The sequence below is a fragment of the Ceratotherium simum genome, chromosome Y, assembly GCF_057802395.1.
Source record: "Ceratotherium simum simum isolate JZ-2026a chromosome Y, ASM5780239v1, whole genome shotgun sequence".
Taxonomy (NCBI): domain Eukaryota; kingdom Metazoa; phylum Chordata; class Mammalia; order Perissodactyla; family Rhinocerotidae; genus Ceratotherium; species Ceratotherium simum.
This window is the reverse complement of record NC_141941.1, coordinates 5110106-5125935: the sequence shown is the minus strand read 5'-3', so window position 1 is coordinate 5125935 and position 15830 is coordinate 5110106. Positions and strand designations below refer to the sequence as shown.

Below are 15830 nucleotides of genomic sequence, written 5' to 3'. Positions count from 1 at the left end.
ATTACAAAGCCATATTTATTTAGAAGAAATGCAGTTTTTGTTCAATTCAAGCTACATACAATAAATAAAATTTGGTTAACAAAGTGTTATCTAATCGATGTCCTGTTTTAAATTCATAAAGAAAAACAGTCTGAAATCAGGACAGCAAAAACCCTATCTGAATGTGTGTTTAAACAGGTATTTCTATAGATTTAAATACCTATTTAAATTGCTTGTGAGTTTTCTAAAACAAATATTCATGTTTTATTTATTGAACGAACATCTGTTTTTATTGACCCTTCGACAGTAGCCGGGGCTCTGGTCTTTGTATATCTCAATACACTCAATTATACTTAGTAGAATTGAAGTCAGTTATATTAATTTAGGAGTATTAATAAAGAAAAAGTATTTTTAAATAAAGGAAGTCTTGGGCCGGCCTGGTGGCGCAAGCGGTTAAGTGCGCGCACTCCGCTTCGGCGGCCCCGGGGATCACAGGTTCGGATCCTGGGCACACACCGAAGCACCGTTTGTCAAGCCATGCTAAGGGGCGTCCCATATAAAGTGGAGGAAGATGGGCACAGATGTTAGCCCAGGGCCAGTCTTCCTCAAGAAAAAAGGGGAGGATTGGCATCAGATGTTAGCTCAGGGCTAGTCCTCCTCACGAAAAAAAACAAACAAAAAGAGGAAGTCTTGCCCAACCTCTACGTTCACATTTGAAATCTTCAGAACAGCTGGGGTAACAGCGAGTTTTACAAGATCAAAGACTGTCCTGGCCCCACTCACTTCTCTTCTCTCTCCTTGGCCCGGCTGATGCCCCATGAGGTGAAGATGGAGGGCCGTATGCAAGGAGTCCAGATATGATGCTCTCCATCCTGGTGCCACCATTAATGAGCTGTCAACACTAGAACAGGTCACCCAGTCTTCGCAGGTCTCTGTTTCTGCGTTGTATGATAAAAGGGTCCTATCATGTCCCAAATCCTGTAATGTTTATGCTCCCACAGCCTGATGGTTTTTCTCTAAGTCGGCCTGGAACTGACTCCGTATTTTTTTCTAATTAGATAGGAGAGGGGCAGGCTCCGAAAGCATCGACACAAAGCAAAACACTCTATGAAAATTGTGAGAAACAGAGTCTGAAGAGCATTCGACAACCCATCCTGTTTGAGTTCTTAAAAAGCACTCCTCCCTACTGTCAGGGTAAATCTCTGGCTGCCTCCACCTGCACTTGGTACCTTGGCAAGACTGCTGTTCATCTAGAGATAGAGAGATGCTGAAAGACAGGTGCCCCGGCTGGGCTCTGGTTGATTTATGGCACAGATGTGAGTGAGTTTGTCATGAGATTAGATACCTCCAGCCCGGGTCCAGGAGTTGGGGGATTTCTCAGGCAAAGGTAGTAACTGTCCTGAGATCTTGGAAATACCCAAGCTTAGGCAAGGCAGCTGAGAGGGAGCCCCTCCTCTGGAGTTCAGAATAGCAGAAAAGTACAGATTCAACCCCAGTGGGAAAAGCAACACCAAGAGCAGACGTCCCCAGAAGTAGGGCAGCGTAGATGCCAACAGCAAAGGCAGCAATAACAACTCACACCCTGCCGTTGGTATCAGATCATTAGCCTAGAGGCGCCCTTCTTATATAGACCGCAGTCTGCTTCTAACAACCAATGTGGCAGGTTCTGTCACTCTCCCCATTTTACAGATGAGGAAAGCAAGGCTGAGAAGTGAAATCATCTACTCAAGGACATGTGGCAAGTGAGTGACAGAGTGGGGTTCACAGTCTAGTTCTGTTGGGCTCCAGATCCATCCACAGAGAAAGGTGATGACAGTTGCCCAGCCAAGAGTGATTGTGGTAACCACCTGGGATGGGGGCTGGGGCAGCGTGTGGCTGAAGGAGCAAGTATTCAATTTTACTTTACACAAGGCTGGGTTATTTGAATATTTATGACTAATTATGTAATTTAGAAATTATTTTTCATTGGGGTAAAATCCACATAACAAAATTGATCATCTTAACCTTGCTTAAGCATACAGCTCAGTGGCATTAGGTATGTACACATGGTTGTGCAGCCGTCACCACCAATTTTCACTGTGCAAAACTGAAACTCTGTCCCCATCAAACAACAACTCCCTATTACCTTCTCCCCCCAGCCCTGGCAACCACCATTCTCCTTCCTATCGCCATGAACTTGACTGCTCTAGGAACCTCAGATAAGTGAAATCACATAGTGTTTGTCCTTTTTGTGGATGGCTTATTTGCCTGAGCATAATGTCCTCAAAGTTCATCCACGTGGCATATGTCAGGACTTCATTCCTTTTTAAGGTTGAATAATATCCCATTGTATGGATACACAACATTTGGTTTCATCACCACTCATCTGTTGATGGTAATTATGTAATTTTAAAAAATAAAACATGGAAAACAAGTCACCAAATAGTTAACCACCATTAACTCCACTCCTGGACTCTTGACCACTGTTACAGAGTTCTTTTTCTCGGTTATTTATAGGATTAAAACTTGTGAACATTTACGTATTCTTAAATAACTACATAATGTACACACTTATAACATGTCTGATCACTCTGGGCTGTATGCTGCTATCTTTGCCCTGAATATGACATTTCATTTATGTACAACTCAAATGAAAACTTTTATTCATCATGTAATTTCTCATTGAATTCTTAAACAACTGAAAAACAAAAATGCTTTTTTGGCATACTACACATGTGTATGTACACACTATGTATACTATATATATATATATGTAGAGAGAATGACAAATATATTATATATATATAGAATGACCAACTATATATCTGTCTCTGTTGATAAATAGATTATACACATATATATATCACCTTATATTAATATATTGAAATGTCTATGAATATCAATGCTTTTTAAAAGTTAATATTTCAATGTTCTCCCAAATTTTGCAAAAGAATAAAATTTTCTTTGCTGATTCATTATTTTCCTTCTCAGTAGCTGAATCTCTTGTAGCTAGATGTTTACATGTAATGGCTTACTTCTAAGACAAAAGAAGATTAGCAATTCACCTACTCTGCACATAATAATTCATAATTATCAAAAGCAAATATTTAGTCATGTTATCATGCTCCCCAGAAGATATTTGATGTCATGGAGCTTTGATAAAGTGTCATTTTTAGTGAAATAAAAGTGAAAAGTATATTTATAATGAGTGGATTGCCTTTTAAGAACATAGGTTATCTTAACACTAAACTGCATTTTTCTCCAAACTAAAGAACAAAGCTGAATTTTGTGATTGAGTTGCATTATCAAGAGCATCTAGCACATTCACAAACGAGGATAACTGACACGGCATATCCCTGTTAGTACTTCAATTTCTTTTCATTTTCCTATGCTTTGAAAGACTAAATGTTTTTAAAACAGTTGTTCTTTAGGGGGCTCAAAGTTCTGCAATTAGGAGATGCCTACCATGGATAAAGCCAACTGGAATTAATTATAATAACGTTTGTTACGACAGCGTACGCCTCCTCTATGCTAGTACATTTCCACTTGGAATAAATTTGAGTGAGTTACGGGATTCTCCCACTGCAACTTCAGTTTTAACTACTTGAGCGAGATCCCAAAGGTCCATTATGTGGCACCTTTGTGCTTTGGCCAAGGCACTGATGTAAACGGTGCTCACCATATGGCAACTGTGTGGAAGGAAGCCATTTCTCTCTTGCTCTGCCTAATAATACCTCTACTCAGCCTCCAAATCTAAATGCTTTGCCATAATCCACTCATCGTGGCTTACCTAACCTTACTTAACCTTAGGTTAACCTTAACCTAATACAGTTTACTGAATTTTATGAAGAAAACCGTGTGTTAGAGTGGTCTTCAAAATTCTGGGGTATGTGAACATCCTAAAACGTTCCTCTCTGGTATGTTGAGAGCGTCACCATAGCTGGAGAGTTCTCAGTACTGGAGAAGAGTGAACAGATGGATCATTACAGTGGTATATGGAGAAAAGGGTGCGAAGGCCAGGTTTCGATGACCTGTTTATTGGTAATAGAGAATTATAGAAGGATTTTGTAAGAAAAACATATATAGAAACTACTATGATCTGGATGTTCATGTCCCCCTCAAATTCATATGCTGAATCCTAACCGCCAAAGGTGATGATATCAGGAGGTGGGGCCTTTGTGAGATGATTAGGTCATGAGGGTGGAGCCCTCATGAATAGGATTAGTGCCCTGATAAAGGAGACCCCAGAGAGCTCCCTCACCTCCTCCAACACATGAGGAGGTGATGGTGGGCTGCCTGGCATATGCAGGAAAGAAGCTCTGGACAGATTCTGGTCTCTCTTGCTAGAGTTCTTTGGGTTTCAAGGCTGGAGCCCATAATAAAGTTGTACTCTCCCTGCGGAGGTCATCTCTGCACACAGAGTTTTCTCAGGGGCCTCAAGGGAAGGAACAGAGCCTGGGTCAAGACAGGTTTGGGATATTCGCACATTCCAGGATCCCCTGACCAGAACACCACAGAGAAACCCGGTCACACCTGAACTTCTAACATTGGGTATTAAGGAACGGGCCTGCATTACAGGCAACCATGCGACAACATGGGCAGCAGAGTAAAAGGAGAGAAAACGAATACCCAGAGAGTCTGGAGGAGAAGAGAAAGCAAGGGTCTGAGAATGGAGGGAAGTGCTTCCTTACATGCTGATGTTGTCATCTGTGCTGTAAATATCAGAAGACCTCTGGGATGGTTCTCTCTGGGGTCCTAAAGATTTCTTTATGGGAGTGAGAACTGTTCAGCCAGGCAGTGACTTGAGATGAAAAAGAAAAACATCATTTTAGCTATCAGGAACCGGGGCCAAGCATGACCAATTTAACAACCAGCTTAGGGAACAAGACAAAGACGGCTCGGAACGAGGACATCCCTGCTAAGTGGACGGCCAGCCTGCTCTTCTTCCTAACCTCACACTTCAGCAAGCTGGCTAACCCTCCGCGTTAAAGGCACTTCACAGAAATGATAAGGAGCCTGGGCATCTTTCCAGGGAGGTTAGGGGTTAGGGATGCCACCGCCCGCCTCCCCCTCCCCCCGCCCCCCGCTATCACATAATCACTCTGCTTTTTAGTGACTATAAACACATGCATATGGCTGTGAGGATCTGTAAGCATAATGCAGAGGTATTTGCTTAAATTGCTTTGGTAGTTAAGATGGCGGGCAGCTGAAATGCATGGCCTGATCAGAATGTTCTCCCAGGTTCAAAATCCAGCCAGAGGAAGACTCAATGTAAAACTTGTCCAAAATGATGTAATGATCACATCCTTGGTTGTGAGTCTGCAGGGAACCTGCCACAACACTTCAGGGTAATGTGAGCCTCCCTGACATCTATGATTAGCTGATGGAACCCTCCAGAAAAGAGCCCTGTGTGTTTGGTTGTCAGCATTGGCTCACACCATGGCCCCCTGACCTGTGCCTGACCTCCATCCTTCCGCCTAAGGAATCAGCCTTCCCAGTACCAGGGTCTGGGTGAGCAGCCACAGCCTTCTCATTCTCCCATTAAAGTGGGACACTGCTCGTCCCTGCATCTACCTCACCGGTCTAGGCAAAAGGAAAAAAAAACTGAATGAAATTCAAACTTACCAGCCTCTTCCTCTTGGATAGAAGATCTCAGACACAAGCTAAGGCAGAAGAAGACAAAAATTCCAACAGAGCTTAATGTGTGTCACTTTGCCTTCTCTGAAACCATCCTCCATGTCTCAAGGTGGTTAAAAATAAATGGAATAAAGTCCTGTAAATCTCTTTTCTTAACCACAACACATGTATAAGTGTTAGTAGAACAGGAACCGAGTGGTCATTCCAGCCACCTCACTCATGTATCCTGTAGATGGCGCCTGCTTTCGGGGACCACCCCTCCACTCGCCTCTACTCTATTTCCCCAAGAGCTTCTGACTCACACCAGTTTCACCAGCTCCCAACGTCTGGGCTCTAGGTCTGAATTGGTTCCTCAGATCTGCACTGTCTACTTCTTTGCCATCGGATCCTAAATTCCCTGAGACAACATCCCAGAATGCAAATGTTGACAGCTAGGCTCTGTCCACTCAAGACATGCAGATAGTTGAAAACATTTAAAGCAAAAAAGAGAAGTTATTGTATATGAAAAAAGCAACCAGCTTTCACTGCCAGTTAAGATGTAGAAAGCCAAAGGGACGCCCAAGCTCACAGTGACAAGATAAAGCATTAAACCTCAAAATCATAATTACTTTCTAAACTCTGGTAAAATTCTCATAATATCCAGTTCACTAATTAGACCACTGTAAAGTGTACAACTCAGTGGCTTTTAGCACATTCACAATGTTGTGCAACCATCACCTTTACCTAGTTCCAGAACATTTTCATCACCCCCAAAGAAATCTCTGCAACCATTAAGCAGTCACTTCCCATTTCTCCCTCCCACTAGCCCTTGGCAACCACTAATTTGCTTTCTCTATGGATTTTCATATACTGGATATTTCATATAAATGTAATTATACAGTATGTGGCCTTTTGATTCTGGCTTCTTTCACTCGGTATGATGTTTTCAAGGTTCATCCACACTGTAGCATGTGTCAGCATTTTGCTTCTTTTTATGGCTGAATGCCATTCCATTGCATAGGGCCATGCCCCATTTGGTTTACCCATTCATCTGTTGATGGACATTTGTTTTGCTCCCACTTCAGGGATATTTTCGCTAGTGCTGCTATGAACATTCATGTACAGGTTTGTGTTTGAACACCTGTTTATATAGTTTTCTGGGGTATCTATCTAGGAGTGGAATGGCGGGGTCACATGGAAATTCTATGTTTAACTAATTGAGGAACCGCCAGATGGTTTCCTACAGTGGCTGCACCATTTTACCTTCTCATCAGCATATGAGGTTCTCAATAAAATCACAGTTTTTTAACCCATCAGAAAGCTGAGGATGCAATGAAACCTAAACGAACTAGAACCCAGGATGTGGTGAACCTTCCTACAAAGAGGAGACCCTCAGTTGCTTTCATCACTGGTGGAAGGAATGAAGAAAAGAGGAGGAAACACTCAGATGAAGTGGAAAGGGGTGTGCAGTGGCTGCATGTGGGTCGGCAGACATGGCAGATCAGGATCTCGAGGAGGTGCAGCCAGATAGCCCATCTGCACTCAACCTCATTCCTGCAAGTCTTCACTGATCACATGGATGGCAGGATGCCATGGCTGGGGCAGGGCAGCAAAGGGAGAGGCATCCCTCCAGGGCACTCCAAGTTTCACCATGAGCAGTCACATCTGTCCCTGTCCCCCAGCCAGGATGCAAATGTGGGATTACCAAATCCAGGGCAGGAGACAGAACAGGGAGAATTCCTCAAAGACCCAACAAGCCAGCATCCAGGCTGTAAAGCATAGTGAAGTCCTCTGAGCCTCACTGGTACTCAGATCCCAAGCTCTGTTAAAGGGCAAGTGTGGATCCCCTCTCAAAGCATTTGAAGCCAGAGGAGAACTGAACCTAATTAAAGCTACAACAGACAACATCTATACTGACAGAGGAGCCCACACAAGTGGTCATATGGACAAAGGAGTGTGATGTTTTCTAGGGGTACATATTAGTGCCCACTATTCCTCTATGCTCAATTTACGTCATTAAAAAATATATATAGCACAATACATATTCTTTTCAAATGCACATGGAACATTCTCGAGGATAGATCACATATTAGGGCACAAAACAAGTCTCAATAAATTCAAGAAGACTGAAATAATACCAAGCATCTTTTCTGACCTGGTATGAAACTAGAGGTCAACTACAAGAAAAAAACTGGAAAGCCATGAATATGTGGAGATTAAACAAAATGCTACCAAACAATTATTAGGTCAATAAATAAATCAAAGGAGAAATAAAAAAATATCTAGAGACAAATGAAAATGAAAATATGACATACCAAAATTTATGGGAGACAGCAAAAGTGGTACAAAGATAGAAGTTTATAGTAACAAGGGGCTACCTCAAGAAACAAGAAAAAAATCTCAAATAAACAATCTAACAATACACCTAAAGGAACTAGAAAAAGAAGAACAAAGCCCCAAATCAGTAGAAGGAAAGAAATAATAAAACCAGAGCAGAAATAAATGAAATAGAGACTAAAAAAAAAAACAACGGAAGATCAACGAAACTAAGAGTTGGTTCTTTAAAAACATAAACAAAATTGAAAAACCTTTAGCTAGACTCACCAATAAAAAAAGAGAGAAGTCTGAAATAAATAAAACCAGAAATGAAAGAGGAGAAATTACAACAGACACCACAGAAATACAAAGGATTATAAGAGAATACTAAAAAAGCTATACGCCAATAAACTGGATAATCTAGAAGAAATGGATAAATTCTTAGAATCATACAATCTTCCAAAACTGAATCAAGAAGAAATAGAGAATTTGAATACACCAATCACCAGTAAGGAGATTGAAACAGTAATCAAAAACCTCCCAAAAAACAAAAGTCTAGGACCAGACAGGTTCCCCGGTGAATTCTACCCAACAGTCAAAGAAGATTTAATATCTATACTTCTCAAACTCTTCCAAAAAATTGAAGAGGAGGGGACACTTCCTAACTCATTCTATGAGGCAAACATTACCTTGATACCAAAACCAGACAAGGACAACACAAAAAGAGAAAATTACAGGTCAATACCACTGATGAACACAGATGTAAAAATCCTCAACAAAATACTAGCAAATAGAATACAACATTACATTAAAAGGATCATACACCATGATCAGGTGGGATTTATCCCAGGGATGCAATGACGGTTCAACATTTGCAAATCAATCAATGTGATACACCACATTTACAAAATGAGGAATAAAAATCACATAATCATCTCAATATATGCAGAGAAAGCATTCGACAAGATACAGTATCCGTTTATAAAAACGCTGTATAGAATGGGTATAGAAGGATAGTACCTCAACATAATAAAGGCCGTATATGACAAACTCATAGCTAACATCATACTCAACAGTGAAAAACTGAAAGCTATCCCTCTAAGAACAGGAACCAGACAAGGATGCCCACTTTTGCCACTCTTATTTAACATAGTATTGGAAATCCTAGCCGGAGTAGTCAGGCAAAAGAAAGAAATAAAAGGGATCCAAATTGGAAAGGAAGAATTAAACTGCCACTATTTGCAGATGATGTGATTTTACACACAGAAAACCCAAAAGAATCCACCAAAAAAACTATTAGAAATACTCATTGAATACAGTACAGTTGCAGGGTACAAAAATGAACATACAAAAATCAGTTGCATTTCTATACACTAACCACAAAATAACAGAAAGAGAAACTAAGAAAATCCCATTTACAATCATAACAAAAAGAATAAAATACCTAGGAATAAATTTCACCAAAGAGGTGAAAGATCTGTACACTGAAAACTATACAACATTGTTAAAAGAAATCAAAATGACACAAAGAAATGGAAAGATATTCCATGATCATGGATTGTAAGAACTAACATAGTTAACATGTCCATACTTCCTAAAGCAATCTACAGATTCAGTGCAATCTCTATCAAAGTTTCAAAGACGTTTTTCACGGAAATAGAACAAGGAATCCTAACATTTATATGGAACAACAAAAGACCCTGAATAGCCAAAGGAATCCTGAGAAAAGAGAACAAAAATAGAGGTATCATACTTCCCTGATTTCAAAATATACTACAAAGCTATAGTAACCAAAACAGCATGGTACTGGCACAAAAACAGACACACAGATCAATGGAACAGAATTGAAAGGCCAGAAATAAACACACACATCTATGGACAGCTAAAATTTGACAAAGGAGCCAAGAAAACACAATGGAGAAAGGAAGTCTTCAATAAATGGTGCTGGGAAAACTGGACAGTCACATGCAAAAAAATGAAAGTAGACCATTATCTTACACCATACACAAAAGTTAACTCAAAATGGATTAAAGTCTTGAATGTAAGACCTGAAACCACTAAACTTCTAGAAGAAAACAGGCAGTATGCTCTTCGACCTTGGTCTTAGCAGCATCTTTTCAAATACGATGTGCTCTTCGACCTTGGTCTTAGCAGCATCTTTTCAAATACGATGTCTCACCAGGCAAGGAGAATAAAAGAAAAAAATAAACAAATGGGACTACATCAAACTAAAAAGCTTCCATACAGCAAAGGAAACTATCAACAAAATGAAAAGATAACATAACAAGAGGGAGAAGACTTTTTCAAACCATACATCTGATAAGTGGTTAATCTCCAAAATATATAAAGAACTCATACATCTCAACAACAAAAAAATGAATAACTCATTTTTAAATCAAAAGATGGGCAAAGGATCTGAACAGACATTTTTCCAAAGAACATGAAAATACTAATTCAATATATTTGTACCCCTATGTTCATTACAGCATTGCTCACAATAGCCAAGATGTGGAAGCAACCTAAGTGCCCATCAATGGATGAATGGATAAAGAAGATGTGGTATATATACACAATGGAATACTACTCAACCACAAAAAAGATGAAATTGTGCCATTTGTGACAACATGGATGGACCTTGAGGGTATTACGCTAAGCTCAATAAGTCAGACAGAGAAAGACAAGTACCATATGATTTCACTTATAAGAGGAAGAGAAAAACAACAATAACAAAGAAACACATAGATATAGAGATTAGATTGGCGGTTACCAGAGGTAAAGGAGGTAGGGAGGAGGATGAAAGGGGTAAAAAGGCACATGTGTACAATGATGGATTATAATTAGTCTTTGGGTGGTGAACATGATGTAGTCTACACATAAATTGAAATATAAGGATGTACACCTAAAATTTATATAATTTATAAACCAATGTTACCTCAAAAAAAAAAAAAAAAGATCTCAAAGAGAAAAAAAATATATATACACATATATCTGTAAATATATATATACATAGGTGTGTGTATATGTATATATAGGACATGTAAAGTAGCACACGATATGCAAATGTTAAAATTATCAGACACAGCCTCTAAAACATCCATCATCATAATAAATATGATAAAGGATCCATAAAAGAATTTAAGTGTGTTCATTGTCTTCCATTGGTGGTACCTTCTGGATAAACAATATCTATAGACTTTGTCAATTAATTAATAGGATTAATAGGGAGCAGTTCAAAATTGCCTTCAGCTGAAAAGTACTTTTGAAGTAAATATACAAGTAGATCCGATCTTTGGAATAAAAAGTTCTAAAAGAAACGTGCAGACTGAAAGGAAGATGTGCATTCAGGTAAATGTTATCTTCCAGTCCACTCTTTAGGGGAGCATTCTTTGTACTGAGATGAAGAACATTGTGAAAGCCTGGGTAACACAAGACACTTAATGACAATGATTGTCTTTGGGTTAAATGTTATTTTGAAAAAGATTCAAGATATCACACTTGCAGCTGAGGGCATCTTTCCCCACACAGAGCTTTATTCTTTGTGCTCAATCCCACTGGGGGTGTCCTAATTGAAGAACATCTTCTATAAGGCAGACATGCCCTTGGCAAGGAGTGTCATATGTTGAGTTTACATAAGCTTCAAGTTTTTTATCACTTGCTGACAGACCATTATAACAATAGTAAACCAAGAAGATCCATGTTCAAACAGCAACATGATTATACAGTAGTCTCCCCTTATCCGTGGTTTCAGTTACCCATGGTCCAAAAACACTAAATGAAAAATCCCAGAAATAAACAATTCATAAGTTTTAAATTGCACTTTGTTCTGAGTGATGAAATCCCGCACCATCCCATTCTGTCCTGCCCGGGACACGAATCATCCCTTTGTTGGATCCCCAACCATCGACATCGTCTGCTCCTGACATCCAACGATCGACACAGTCATGGCTTGAAGATCCTCCTTCATCAGGAGGTCAGTAGTAGCCTAATGCTATGTCAGAGTGCCTATGTCATTCATCTCACCTCATCTCATCACGTAGGCATCGTATCATCTCACATCATCATAAGAAGAAGGGTGAGTACAGTAAAATAAGATATTCTAAGACAGAGAGACCACAGTCACATAACTTTCATGACAGTGTATTGTTATAATTGTTCTATTTTATTATTATTGGTGTTAATCTCTTACTCTGCCTAACTTATAAATTAAACTTCATCACGGGTATGTAACTATAGGAAAAAACATATATATAGGGTTCAGTACCATCCATAGTTTCAGGCATCCACGGGGGGCCTTGGAATGTATCCCCCATGGATAAGAAGAGAGTACTGTACTTGACAACAGAATATAATTCTACTTAATTAATTAGCTAATAATGGCAGTGCCTTTTTTATTAAGATGGTACCTATGCAAATGTAAACAAAGGGCACCCAATATAGTCACAGGGTGCGCTGTATGCATAAGGTAAACATCCACAGACATACATTTACTGATTAGAGGGGCATGCAGTATGATGACATCATTTTAAAAACAACCATATAATTTTTAAGTAAAAGAAACGAAGATATTAGAAACGAGAGACTAGTTAAGGTGTACCTGCCACAAGATTCCAGAGTTAATATTTCTATAGATGGTTTGTGTGCACTTTAGAAGGTAAACAGGGATTGTCTGGCACCATCCCGAGCTTGCTAGAAACAATGCAGGCCTCTCATCCCTTAAGGTAACACTACCAGACCTCTCACTCCTGGTAATATCAGCAGTAGAATGAATAGCAACTCTAGCCCGGAATCTGAAAATCTCAGGTTACAGTATCTATTAGTTGTAGCTGGCTACATAGACATTCCAGAAGAGTGATGATTTGCAAAAGAGTTGTAGCGAATGTGAAAGGTTTTCGAGAACGTGCTATGCGACTCTGCTCTATTCAATAATTTATACCAACGATCTGTATGAATAAACTATGAGGTATTGATCCAACATGTGCAGGTTAGTTTGTGCTTTGGAAGAGAATGAAGTCTCTGAAAGACCCTGATAAGTGGAACAAAAGATGAAAACCAGCAAAATTCAAGTCAATGGCGACACCCCTAATCCATTTATTTAAGAAACATAATCATCAGCACAAGAACACTGATATTAAGATGTGGCCTTACTGCAACTCGTATGAAGATGTTAATTGCCAACAAAGTGTAAGTCAGGTGAGCGATGGAGCGACTTGAAGTCACAAAGGCTAAAATTAATGCTACTTTATGTACATTAATAGGGAAATGTTTTTGAGACAAGGAAGAGAAGTTCCACTGGACTCTGCACACTTGAAACTATAGTTGGAATAATATTTTTCACTTCAGATCACTGCTATTTAAGAGGGATAGACATAAACTGGCTCATCAAGGGGACAGGAAACAGGATGCTTCAGGGTACAAAAACCATTATACAGAAGTGATTACTCAGGAATTGGTAACATTTCACCCCGAGCACAAAAGGCATTAGAGTTGTCTTTGAATTTGCTTGAGTGGCTGTCTGTGAAAGAGAGCAAGGATTTAGCTGTTGTCTCAGAGGCCAGAGCTAGGACTGTGTCCAAAACAAGGAACACAATCTTCTAAGAGCTGCCAGACCACAAAATGACCAGCCTGTCAAAGCACATCTTTCCCCTGCCACAACCAGGCGGAGACTGAAAATCCCCATCTCTCGGGGATATCGTAGAAGGGATTACTTCACGAAGAAGTAGGGAATTTGGGCAAAGGGACTACCGCTGTAATCCTTCCCAACCAGGAGTTTCCGTCAGTCCACAAGCAAACTCATCGTCTATGATATACTGAAGCAGAAATGAAAAATAAAAGGGTACCCAGTAAGAAAGGAACCCAACCAAACAAGCACCCTTGTCCATCTTTGCAAAGCATCTATCTGCACAATGCTCTTTCCTTTGCCTATTACACCGCGGATGAGATCTTGATGAAATAAACTTGATAGGAAGATGATAATTAACAAATAATTTGGCAACATATTTAATTATGGGCCATTCAAATGTTTTGAAACAGCCATGCAAGTGATTTGCATCTTACTAATTAGCCCCATTTCTAACCCCTTCTACACCTTCCCTTGCTAAGCCTCACAGAAAATCATTACAATCAATAGAAATTACCAAGCAACAACAGATTTTAAAAACAAACACACGACAATGCACGTTGAGAGAATACCCAACAGAAGCAGGCAGCTCCCGTGAACTTCCCAACTCAGTTTGTTTCAAGGTTAAAAGCAAAGCACACTTACTATCTTCAAGGCATCTCTGGCTTCCACCCATTGGGCTGATGGTCGAGGAGACAGCAACTTCACTCATTTACCCTCCATTCATGGTGTCTCCACCAGCAGGAGTCTAAGAAGCATATTCCCAGCAGGAGCCTTCTCCTTGGAAACAGAGCTTGCCCAACCAAGTCTTGGCATTCCTCTCAAATAAATCTTTACCGTATGGTTTTGCTCTGCTGCCATGGCTTGGCCAACAGCACTGCTTGTGCAGGTCATACGATGAAGATATGACTAAGCGCACATTCTCTTGGTGTGTTCCTTGATTATTTTCTCCCCTGCAGCTCAACAACAATCCTTGGAAGAAGAGGTTGTTACGCTCAAGTCATACCACTGAAAATGCTGAATCTCCCCCCAACCCCCTGATCTCAGAAAACAGCAACGGTTAAGAAATGCTCTCACCTCTGTGTTCTGGAAAATGGCTCCCTGCAAAGAATCTCCCTCCCGCATATGACTCACATAAGACTCATGGATGGCCCCCACACAGAGGGCAAGGCCAGACACAGACTCTCCGCATTCCCATTTGTTGTCTTGTAAATGATTCACCGAATTGCTTGTCCCCACTGATCAATCAGAATAAAATGTTTGTTAAGCAAACTTTAGCTCAGCTTTTCTCCTTCCCCCAGAGCCCTGAACTTTGGCCCACCCTCAGCCCCCGTGAGGACAGACTGGCCTTACAGTAAAACATTCGGGGATCTACTGCTCAATCAGGCCACTGTTTCACCCCACTTCCCCACATCTGCTTCTTTCCAGCCTGTTTACTCCTCTCTATAAAATGAAAACCATTTGCCTAACTTTTGAAGAGCTTGCAGTCCTTATGGTCAGAGCATTTTCCTTCTTGCAATAATCCCTTGGAGAAAAAGTCTCTCCTTCCTGAGTCTGGGTTTGTTTTTCTGTTGGACACCACACAGACCAGGTGGGCTGCAGGAGACTCTTGGACCAGCAGAGCTGGAGCCCTTTTCAAGTTGGATTTTTTTGTATAAAACCAGCCTTCCATTGCTGTGAGATATCAGAAAGACAACAGAACCACAGCCCTTGCTATAGCATCCTGGCTGTTCAGCATCTATAGAAAGCCAGATGCCACTTAACCAACATCATGTTGATGAAAATTGGTGCAGGTGTGCGCCTGCTCCATCTCGTGAGATGTTAGTTACATAACTGTTAGGTTGTAGGGCAGATAAACCTGTTACTCAGTTACTCTGGGAAACATCTCTGATCGGCTTGAGTGAGCAACATATTCCAATCTATTTGTTATACACCTGAGCTTCAAACCAGCAGCCCCTGTTCCTCTTCAGGGCTACCATGGATGGCCTTGTGGGTCTACGAATGGGCTGCCATTTTCCTGGGGGCGCCAGGAAGGGCCCAGAATCAGTGAGATATCCCAGCAGGAAAGAGAAGATACATGCAGAATAGCAAAATTATAGGGGAGTTTACTAAAGAGATGATTGACAGTGGTATGGACAGGATTAGGGAAGCCAGCAGGGAGAGTGTTGGCCCCAAAGGCTAGTGCCACTCCGGTGCCCAAAGGGGAGAGAGTGGTAACCAGAGCCAGTGAGGACCCTTGGTAGGAGCTGGGAACCTCAGTCCAGAATGCAGCCCTTCCTGGGCAACCCTGCAGGGAAGGACCTGACTCCCCTTCCCTTCCAAT

At 40.6% G+C, this 15830-nt stretch overlaps 1 protein-coding gene across 1 annotated transcript in view; it reads right to left on the bottom strand.

Moving 5' to 3' along the window:
* The window catches only part of LOC147911623 (steryl-sulfatase-like), a 106674-nt gene extending 92144 nt beyond the window's left edge, over positions 1–14530 (bottom strand). Inside the window, exon 1 of the mRNA XM_087427917.1 lies at positions 14153–14530. The gene's annotated coding sequence lies outside the window, so the exon portion shown is untranslated. The remainder of the gene's footprint in view (positions 1–14152) is intronic.
* Positions 14531–15830: the final 1300 nt, after the last annotated feature.